Here is a 12300-nt window from a genome sequence, read left to right on the forward strand (position 1 = left end):
GTAATGTAAATGGGTCTTAGGGATTGTGTTACAGTGTGTGGCCTTGATGAAGTTCGAACCTAAGCAAACACCTAATCCTGGTCAAACTACACTACCATGCCAAATGTGGAGCTAGGTCCAAAACTCTGGCCTGCATAAAGGACAAACAGACATATAGACAGACAGGATTGCAGGGGAGGGGCCCTAGACTTCACACCCTAACTACAAGTAATGAGAGATACTTCTATACTGAGACTTTTAGTACATACACAGAAATAAATGTAGGTGCGCTATACAAACATTTCTATACAAAATTATAATAAATAAACCTAATCCTGGTCATACTACACCACCATGCCAAATTTGGTGGAGCTAGATCCAAAACTCTGCCCATGCATAAAGGACAAACAGACAGACAGACAGAAATGCTTTCTCGCTTCTTATATAGATGTATTTTGTATTGTTTCCATGTATTGTGTATTTATATTGTTGGCAGAGAAGATGGGAACATGGGAACATATGAACATGCATTTTTCTTGCTCTTAAATATTGCCAATTTTACAATTTATTGTTTAAACTAGTTTACATTAGGGTTATAACCAGTGGCGGCTCCAGAGGTGGGGCTGCAGCACAGTTCAAAAGTCAAATAAGGGAGCCACATCAAATGCCTTTCCAAATATTGCTGGCTGGGACTCTCTGGCAGGTGGTGTGACTCCCCTATATGAATTTTGAACTGTGCTGCAGCCCAACCTCTGGAGCCGCCACTGGTTATAACTCACTTATTTCACAGGCTTGCAGAGAGCAGGTAACCTTTATATATTCTCCCATTACACTGTATACATTGTACTTCTATATTTTTTTAAAGTATTTTGGGGAAATGTAGTAGCCTGCGACTTGCAGGCATCAACAAGATTCCACAAGTCTGCCCAATGTTTTAAAGTGGCAATCATTTAAAAGGCAAAACCAGGGGCAATCATTTAAAAGGCAAAATCAACCTTGTTTTGCCTTTTAAATGATTGCCACTTTAAATCATCAGACAGACTCGCTGAGATCTCGGCAATGCCTGCAAGTCACAGGGTATTACATTTTCCCCTTTATCTTTTTAATGTTGCACAATACTTAACATTATAAATAGCAGTATTCATTTGTGTTCCTGTTCTTAAGGTGGGTACACACCTGACAGATATATCTGCAGATCGAGTGATTTGCAGATATATCTGCAGATGATGGTCGTTCATAAGGGCCCCATACATCTGAAATGAATTGCTGCGATCCTGCGATGCTGCAACCAGGCATCACAGGATCGCAGAAATCCAACATGTTGGATTTTCCCGATTTGACGATCGCAATCAAAAATTGATTGTGATTTTCTAGTCGGGGATATTTAACATGTCAAAATTCAACGATCCTGTGACGGATCGCTGAATCGATGTTGGGCGGTCAGCGTTTCCACTTGGAAACACCAGCATTTCCCATCCCATCGCCGGATTGCGACAATCAGTTTCTGATGTATGGGCAGCTATACACACTGAACGGCCATCATCTGTGTCTTGCTGCGGGTCCCAGAGACCAGGGGGTGTGTCGGGGCCATGTGCCGGCAGGCAGGGGGCGTGTCCCGCCCCTGCTTGCGGCTGCAGTTGTGTGCGTACTGGCAGTCTGTAGACCGCCCGTACATAGCTGCCGATGGACAGATATGTCTGCAGCAAAGCCTATGCGATATGTTGGTGAACGACGCGGTTCACCTTCATATCGCAGGTACACACTGCCCGACGTGCAGCAGATACATTGGCCGATCAATTGATCGGCCAATGTATCTGTCAGTGTGTACCCAGCTTTAGAGTTAGTTTTTCTGCTATTGTTTTTTAATGAGCAATTGTGAAGTATCTTTTCATTGTCTCTGCGGGGATTAATTTAAACCATAAATGGAGAAGATTTCTCATATTGCCCTTCCACTTTTGTAATTTGTCTAAATTTACACACTAATCTGTTATGGTATGAAGCGTGTACTTTTTGGCCACAGATAATAGCTCCTGCCTCTAATAAATTATTATTTTTTACTACAGTAGGGTAGCAGTTGGGAAGCCGATGGTCGTAATCCCGACCGCCGGCTTCCTGACTGTCTAATCCAGGCAGGGGTCTAATGACAGGCGTCGAAATCCCAACGCCTGTCATTAGACTTACGCCGGGAGCCCGACAACTGGCTTACCAATTGAAGGTAAGCCAGGCCCCAGGCGCGTACAGCAGCGGGGTGGGGGTGGGGGGAGGGTTAGGTTAGGGGTTCCCAGGGGGAAATTAGGGTTAGGCACTCCCCCGGGAGGTTAGGTTTAGGCTAGGGGAAGGGGGGTTTAGGGTTAGGCACTTGGGGTCAGGTTAGGGTTAGGCACCCCCTCCGGGGGGACTTAGGTTTAGGTGGCGGGGAAAGGGGGGTTAGGTTTATGCACTTAGAGGGGAATTATGGTTAGGCACTTGGGAGGTTAGGGTAAGGCACCCCTAAGGGAGGGTTAGTGTTAGGGGGTAGAATAGGGTTAGTAAATACTTACCTTTGGACGATCGGGATGCCGCTATCGGGATTTGAACCGCCGGCCATCCAGTACATATGGGCGGGTCTCACTGTGTATTAAAGTTTACTGGCAGTAAATAGGATTACAGTGGTAGTGCCGACACAAGTTACACTGTTATCACCTTTTCAAGGTAGACAACAATTCAAGTTTTTAAATGCCAGCTGGCCAGTCACTGTGTATAACGTCATAGCTTTAATTTTCCAATCATACTCGTGTGAATTTAATTGTGATGCTTTGTGTTTCTATATTTTGTTAATCACTTTTATTGTTGTATCAATCATGGATTAGTTGAGGCTATGTTAGTTTTATATTTTGTTATTTCAGTGATGTAAAACTGTTTCACAGTTACTCTGCTGTTTTGTGATGCACCTTGACATTTGTTTACTTTTGTTTTTTTTTCTTTGCAAACTGTGTTGGTCTTCTCCCCTGCTCTGTGTTGTTTTTCTCTTTCAAACTATAAACACAATTAATTTAAAAAATTCATGGATTAGGATGAGGATACGGTAATTCCATTCTCATTATAGGCATTCATATACATACTGGCAATCTCCTCTCAAACAAAGATATAGGGGCATATTTATCAAACAGTATTTGTGGGATATCCCCTGAAAACAGCCGGTGACTTATTTATGTATGGCGGACCAAAGCAGGTATAGGAGATGTTTGCTATGATCCCTTGTTTTCATGTGCGGATGCACAGCGAGCCCCCATACCATGTAGTGATCACTTTACTTTTATACATTGCAGGGATGGGGTCACATTATAGCCCCTGTAAATGGATGTGTTTTTTCATAGAGTCAGGCAATAACTAATTTCTTATTGCTGCAATTACAAATTATAATTATGGGGACCATGTCCTGCTAACTAATAAATATGCCAGAAAGAGATATAGTAAACTCCAATTATCTAGAAAGTCAGTCACAGGCTTCAGAACTCCGCCATACCTAGAATGCTTACATGCTGTTCTTCACGGTCATAATCATTTGTGTAACTAGGGCAGGGCGAGCGGGCACGTACCCTGGGTGCTGTAGGACAGGCAGCACAGGGGGGGGGGGGAGTAGAGGCATCGCCGGCCATGGTCCAGCCCGGCGCGTCCTAGTTAGGCAGTGTAACGCCAACCGTGATGTGTGCGGTCAGCGCTACACATTTACACAGGTCCGGCTCTAGGCCTCCCTACGCCGGTCCTGTGCTGCACAGCCGAGCCCCTTCCCTCCCCCTGAGCATGAACCCAATAGCGCCAGGAGGAGGGTGGGAGGTGAGCTCAGGCTGTGCAGTTTGACACACACATCGCCGCCAGCCCGACAGACAGACTCTCATTGGCTGAAGCTTTTTCACACACATCACCGCCGCGCGGTGGTGATGTGTGTGTTAACCAGCAGCCAATGAGAGTCAGACAGACTCTCATTGGCTGCTGCTGCACACACATCACCACCGCGTGGCAGTGATGTGTGTGTTAAGCAGCAGCCAATGAGTGTCAGACAGACTCTCATTGACTGCTGCAGCGCCCACTGCAAGAGCCGGGCTGGAACTCACTCATGAGTTCCGCCTTCCGGCTCCTGCAGTGAGTAATGGAGGAGATGTCATGACGTCTCTCCTATAATGCAGAGTGCGCCATTCCGGGAGGACTGACGTGCGGCGGCGGTGGGAGCAGTGACCGGACCCGGAATGTGGATTCAGGTAATTGTATTTTTTCTTTTACTTGTGTGTCTGCACTATGGGGGGGGTTACTACTGGGGGCACCATTACTGGGGGGGAACCTCTACTGGGGGTGGGGCACTACTGGGGACTACAACTGGTGGGGGGGCTACTACTGGGGGCACTGCATCTGGAGGGGGAACTTCTACTGGGGACTACTACTGGGGGGAAAACTACCACTGGGGGCACTATATAAGGGGCTTACTACTATGGGCACAAGGGAAACTACTACTGGAGACTCTATATAAAGGGCTTACTACTAGAGGACCACTACTGGGGGCACTAAATAGGGAGGACCACTACAGGGGCCTGCATAAGGGGGACCACTACAGGGGGAACTGCATGGGGGGACTACTGCTTGGGCACTATATAAGGGGCTTACTACTAGGGGCACAAGGGACACTGCACTGGGGGGACCACTACTGGGGGTACTAAAAAGGGAGGACCACTACAAGGGGCACTGGATAGGAGGGATCACTGCTGGGGGATTGCATAAGGGGGACCACTACTGGGGGTACTGCATTGGGGGTACTATTACTGGGGGCACTATATAAAGGGCACTGCATAAGGGGGCACCACTACTGGGGGCACTGCATTGGGGGGACTGCTACTGGGGGCACTATATAAGGGGGACCACTACTGGGGGCACTTCATAGGGGGGACCACTACATGGGGCACTGCATAAGGGGGACCACTACTGGGGGCACTGAATAAGGGGAACTAATGAGGGGTAGCATAAAGGGAACCACTACTGGGGGCATTGCATACAGGGGGTACTGTATAAGGGGAACTAATGGGGGGCTGCATAAGGGGGACCACTACTGGGGGTACTGTGTCATGTTGACACGCACCATTTTTAAGTGATCACGCCCATTTTGCACTGCCTTCGGCATGCGTACATAGAGGGCTGGGGGGGCTCCATTTTTACATTTGCCCTGGGCTCCAAATACCCTAGTTACACCACTGGTCATAATGTGGAGTTTAGCTGCTGCTACTCATTTAGAACAGCCTTCTCACACTCTAACCAATCAGGGGAAAGTCACTCTATATTACTTACTAGTGAGAGGCCTATTGATCCACCATGTACTGAACCCAGTTCATGTTCCTTGGCCTTGCCTACTGGCAGGGGCATTATAAGAGAGGAGGGGGCCGGTGTGCAGACTCAATGCTGGCCCCCTCCTCTCTCCGACAGTCCCGCGATGCAGTAGATTCTGGCTTAGTGTCAGAATCTACTGCACATGCGCGGGTCTCCGGGAAAATGGCGTCCGCGCCGGTTTCCTGGGGACAGCAGTAATACACATGCACGAGTCACCAGGAAAATGGCCTCCGACATTTTCCCATTGATTTTTGCTGCTATGCATTGCCTGCTCGGCGCTGCAGAGAAGCACTCTGGACAGGTAATTATAAGACTATGGGTGCAGGGTGTGCTGTGTGGGCCCCCCTGGGCCCAGAGGCCCGTGTGCATCGCACATCCTGCACCCATTATAGATCCTCCTCTGCCTTCTGGATTCTCCCTGCCTTCTCACCATCTCTGACCATGCTTATCTGCCTCTCCTTGTCTGCTGTGCCAGTAACTGTGCAACCTCTGCTCAAGTGCTTGAGCATGCCCCATGTATTCATGCTTACTGCATATCTATCATATACATATATAAACACATATGAGCAGGGCACGTCTCCTGTGTATTCCCTACATAATGTAATTTTACTGGCTGATCATTGTAATTATGTATCAATCTGAACTTATATGCTGTCTGCATTAGTTTGTATCCTTGTGTCATTTTCATCTCCGTGTGTCACACTATTGATCCTTTGTGGCTCCTTATAAATAAAATATAAAACTTAGATATGTGGATAGATAGATAGACATATGCTTACAGTAGATATAGGTATTGATATAGATATATACAGTGGCTGAAGTGAGCCATTATGTGACTTTATATTATGCCAATAATTTTCTCCTTCTCTATCTATAACTCACAACTTGGTGATAAATTATAACGATCAAAATTGTCCCCAATACCGAAGCCATAGTGGCTGAGTTATTTATATTTTGGTCCCCAGAAAAGTCAGTCGGTAACAGAGACACAATGTAGGATGGAAGTTATTCATCTTGAAACTATTGTTCTGACAAAACTTTATTTTAACAATTTCTCCTCAGCAGAATGAACAAACCTGGACTTCTAGTAACATGTCACAGACTGGTACTGTACTAATAGAGCTTTCTATATGTTAGTTTCAGTCTCCACTCTGTATGTGTCTGTCTGTCTGACATTCTGTCTGTCAAATATGTGTGTGTATATATTTATATATAATTATTTATATATTTGAAATAATATATGTCATAGTGCACTCCCTACTGTAAATTAAATGGTCATTCAAAGTCACCAAGGAATACTGTGACTAAATAGTAGCACTTGGGGTGTAGTGAGGCTGACGCAGCCGTTGCCATTGTCTGGTGCATGATGCCCAGGGGGTGGCATATATTTGATTTTATAAATTAATTGCTGGATTGTCTTGTGTGATATGTATTGGGTTCAAAGTTGGTGCAGGTAAAACAGAAGTTTTATGAATGATCACAGTGTAGCAGTCAAGGGCGCTGAGAGAGGAATCAGTATGAATGACCACCTAAGGCCGGCGGTTCAAATCCCAACGCCGGCAGACCAACAGGATTGAAGAACCCGACAGGGGATTTAGGTAAGTACAACTAACCCTACCCCCTCTAACCCTCACTTAGGGGTGCCTAACCCTAACCTCCCCTCTAGTGCCTAACCCTAAGCCCCCTAAGTGCCTAAACCTAACACCCCCATCCCTGTAGCCTAAATCTAAGTCTCCCAGGGGGTGCCTAATCCTAACCTCCTGCCAGGGATGTCTAAACCTAACCCTAACCCTCCCACTAGCCTAACCCTATTCCTCCTGGGAGGGGTGCCTAACCCTAAGTCCCCCCTCGGAGCCCCTAACCTAACCCTCACCCCCGCGGCTGTCCATGCCCGCCACCTGCCTTACCTTCGATCGGTACACTGGGTGTCGGGCTCCCAGCATAGGTATAATGACAGGTGTGGGGATTTTGACATCTGTCATTAGTACGCTGCTGGGATTTGACAGTCGGGAAGCCAGCGGTCAGCATTTTGACCATCGGCTTCCTGACTGCATCCCCTGAGAGAGGGGGGGAGCACACATACTAATAATTACCCAGGCCCAGGACTTTTGGAGGGGCATGTTACTGGTGATATGGCGTAGGTTTATAGACAATATTTTTTCTGTCTGGAAAGGGGATCATGTGTCATTAGTCACTTTCTGCCAATATTTGAATGACAATACATATGGCATTGTGCTCACTTTTAACATTAGCCAACCAGAAGTATATTTTCTGGACCTAACAGTATATACAGAAGATGAGCAAATAAGAACCAAGAATTATGTTAAACAAACAGATTGTAACTCCTTTATACAATTCGACAGCAACCATCATTATAAATGGTTAAAAAGTATTCCCCATAGCCAATTTCAACGTATGAGACGCAACTGTTCTGAACTATCTGTGTATGAGTCTCAGGCAACACCTTGGAGAACAATTTTATATCAAAAGGATACGATAGAGAAATAATCAATAGGGCTAAGGAAATTGGCACCAGTCTTGATAGAATGGAGGCTATTTTGGAAAATAAAGTTAAAAAGGTCGATCAGAAAAAGAAATCGATTTAGTTTGTGACCCAATATAATAGCAATTATAAACAATTTGAAAAAGTTATAACCAAACATTGGAATATATTAACCAATGATCCTGCTTTGAAAGATCCTGCTACGTCCAACTTTTATATACAGGAAGTCACAAAACATACGAGACAAATTAGTGCTAATTAGTGTTATCTCCAACCCTCCAGTATCAAATAATAGAATCAGAACGAAAGGTTTCTTTCGATGGGGTATATTTAGTATGTGCAAATTGTGCAAATCTGATACACCAAAAATTACCCATTTCAAATCCATACAAACTAATAAGAGCTTTTTAAAAAATGAATTTATTACATGTAATTCCAAATATTGTATTTATTTATTGGAGTGCTCATGTGGAAGTCAATACATAGGGAGAACTAAGAGAATGTTGAAAGTGAGATTAGGAGAACATACAAGAAACATTAAAAAAGGATTAGAAACTCATAATGTCTCCCTACATTTTAAATCAACGCATCAATGTGTTATCAAACATTTAGTTTCCTTCTGTGGTATCAAAATAATAGAGTCCAATTGGCGCACTGATGATAGAGATAACAGATTGGCACAAGACAAAATGAAAATGAAAATGATCTACCTTTTAAAAACACAGATATCCAGAGGTCTCAATGCTGATTTCGAGATGAAATGGTTTTTATAATACATGAGTTTTTTTACAATACATGAGTCTTTTGAATATATATGAGCTTTTCTTAAAGATAATTTTTTATCAAATATTCATTTTAAAGTTTTATGAGGTATCAGTATATTTTATTTATATTATAAATTATATTATAAATTTTAGAGGTATGGGTCATGCCCATTATTTATTGGATCATTATTTATTTTTTGATCATACATTAATTATATATGCAGTGAAACACTTCGGGGAGACAGCTGATTTTCTGATCAACTGTGTCTGCGCCAGAGCAATGATAAATTGCACCAGCACTCGCGGTGAGATGGAATGTTAATTATCGGGGTCCCCAATAATTAACATAATGAATAGTCCCCTTCAGGAGCAAATCAGCTGGATTCTAATTGGAATAGCAGTATATTGTACAAGGCAGATATAACAATCACCAACCGTAGTGTGCTATATCTTGGTACTGGAGAGTGAGTTTCACTGTAGTCGATGATTTCTAAATATAGCCTTTTGCAACAAGATGAGTCTTGCAATGAGCAATAGTCCTATCTGCTTTCATCTTTCAGCAGAAAACCCACTTACTTTCTGTCTTTCAGAGCAACTGTGGGAGCATGATTCTTCAGATACATCATTGTAGACAATACTTCTACCCCAAAACATTTGTTTAGACCTGAATCCTTCAGCATAGATCGTGCTTTCTCCACTTTAGTATGATTTGCACACTCTTACCACTCTTCTCCGTTGTGCATGCAAATGTCAGTTGATGTTCAATGCCATGCTTCTTTAGGAAAGTTTCAACATCTTTGCTTAGTTATTTTCCTACATTGTCAGACTTCAAAAACATTCGTTTGTGACCAGTTTGAGTTTGTAATGATCTCTTGTAGTCATTATTTTTTCACTCTGGTGAAGTCATCAATGAATGTTATGAGGTATCTGTTTCCACTTACTGACTTTGATTCCATTGGACCACACACATCTAGATGCACCAATTTCAGGGGTACTTAAGTTCTGGTCACTGATTTTGGGAGTGGGCAATGTCCTTGCTTGCCTATTATACAGCTTTCACAGAATGGTCTGTCAGTATCAGTCACGGATATTCCTGTCACCATCCCATCTAGAAGTTTCTGAGTGCTGTCATATTGAAGATGACCTAGCATTCTGTGCCTCAGTTCCAAGGGCAGGCACATACAGTTCTCGGCACTCGGTACCTGTTGCTATTATAGTCCCTTTTATATTCCGCACAATGCACTTTCCTTCAACAAATTGGACTTTAAATCCTTTCTGCTCCAGGACACTTATGGCTATGAGGTTTGTCCCCATGTCTGATATAGTACATATAGTACATCTTGTATTTCTGTGGCTTTGGTGACATTTCCTATTCTTAGATGGGCTGTGACTGTTCCAACTTTTGTATCTCCTATTTCTCTGACTGTGGAAGGATCACACATGTTCAATATCGTGAACAGTGGCAGATTTTGCCTAGAGGCTGCAGGGTTGCAGCCCCCCCAGTAAAATCCACCATCTCAGTGTAGTCAGTGTAGTCCGTGATTGCACTGGATACACTGTGACAGGCAGTGGCTTCCTATTGGAAGCGCTACCTGCCACAACAGGCAGTCTCAGGGGGAGGTACTCTTCGCCCTGGGACTGCCAGTCCAGGTTGCAATTAGCAAAGAGCAGCTTCCAAGAGAAAGCCGCTACTCTGTCTTTCCACCAGCCCTAACTGGCTCCTAGGAGCTGCAAATGATGCACCCCTTTGGAAGCCGGTGACATGCGCGGCTCCCTGACGATAGTGCGTATGCGCTGGTCCTGGTGCCTGAAAGATCGATTGCGCAAGATGCGGGACCTGGCCTGCAGGAATGGGAGAGTGACTGCACCGTCTCGCTTTCAGCTGTGGCAGCCCCCCTCATCTAAGAGGGTAGGAGCCATCGCTGATCGCGAACCATTCCTGATTGCAACTAAAATGTCTATTAGCACCTGAGTCAATATACCAGCAATTTTTCTGCAGCTGTCTGTGACACTTAAGGCTGACTCATTCTTGCTGCTCAGCATTCACAGAGAGGTCGAGAGGGGTGCCAGTGCCCTCTCTCACCAAGGTTCTATAATATCTAGTTACTAATCTGAGTAGCACAAGGCTGTCGGTCCAGTGCTTTTATGCAGGTCTTTGAAAGAAATCAGTGAGAGCATTTTATGGAATAAATTATGGTAGTAGGAGCATTAGTCCAAATAACACAAAAGTTTAATTAATACTGAAATTATGAAAACAGGGTCCACCAATTATAATTATAAGAGATGACATCAGAAATTGCTGTATATACATATATTAACGACGTGTGTATCACCAGCATATTACAAGCTACAGATGTGTCCGATGTACTGAAGCCTCAATATTTAAAATGATCACAGCTCTCCTATTTACCACCTAATATTACCCGTACACAAGTGACACTAATTATGGCCACCTCACAGCACCTGCAATTGCAAGATCCATTTGTTTTTTAAATCCAAGTTCTGAATTGCGAGTCAGGGCTCTGTTCTACTCGGAACCCCAAAATGATTCCAAAACTGGGAATTGATTCAACTTGGAACTCATAAGTTTGGGTATGTTGTGTTCAAATTCATATTTACTTAATTGTCGGGGGCTAGCCGGCCCCTGATAATTAACATAATGAATAGACCCCTTAGACTTGGAATATTTATTATGTAAGTCATGTGGCACAAGAAACATCACTAAGAACCAAATATATAGATGGATAGTAAAGGTATTTATTTGAATGATTTAAATCAGTTGTAATATATAGACTGTAAATGGTGGTTGTTATTCTTTTCTACCAAAGTGAACAGATGATTGCAAACAATGTGCTTATTATCAGGCTTTGGTCAGGTTGTGTTTCCGAACTGGAATCAGGGACTGGAGGGAGTGAACCACTATGCGCTGGAAACTAGACGACCTGATGTATTTCCTTTGCATGTAATTGGAGAAGAATAGGCTGACATGTATCAATACAAGAGGAGGCTAAGCAAGACGTAGACAAGTTTGTAAGGATCTGCGTCGAGCCTCTGGAGACAAATTGGTGGACTAGAGTCTAGGTTTCTCCTCAGAAGGTAATTAGAGTCCTGAGCAGTCTAAGGAGTGGCCTGAATCTAGGCTACATACTGCAGTGACAGTTTCTGGGCTGGTACTGGAGAGGCAGGGTTCTGGGCTGGTACCGTAGAGACTGGTTTTTCGGACTGGTACCAGAGAGGTAGGGCTCTGGGTTGGTACCGGAGAGACTAGATTCCGGGCTAGTACCGGAGATACTGGGTTCCAGGCTGGCACCGGAGAGACTGGATTCTGGGCCCTTACCAAAGAGGCAGGATTCCGGATTGGTACCGGAGAGGTAGGATTCCAGGGTGGTACCGGAGAGACTGGCTACTGGGCTGGTTCCGGAGAGACTGGATTCCAGACTGGTACCAGAGAGACTGGATTCCGGGATGGTACCGGAGAGACTGGCTACTGGGCTGGTACCGGAGAGGTTGAAGTCTGGGCTGGTATCGGAGAGTCTAGTCTGGATTCTGTTAATCATAACAGGCACAGGAGTCTCAGTGTGGGAGCACTTAGGAGCACAGAGACAGAACTCACTGAGAACGCTGTGAGAAAAGTTGCACTGACAACCAGCTGGCCGTCCAGGAAATTCTTTTATAGCCGAGAGTTGCTGCTGATTGGTTGCC

This window comes from Taudactylus pleione, unplaced genomic scaffold, assembly GCF_031769625.1.
Source record: "Taudactylus pleione unplaced genomic scaffold, aTauple2 ptg000336l, whole genome shotgun sequence".
Lineage (NCBI taxonomy): Eukaryota > Metazoa > Chordata > Amphibia > Anura > Myobatrachidae > Taudactylus > Taudactylus pleione.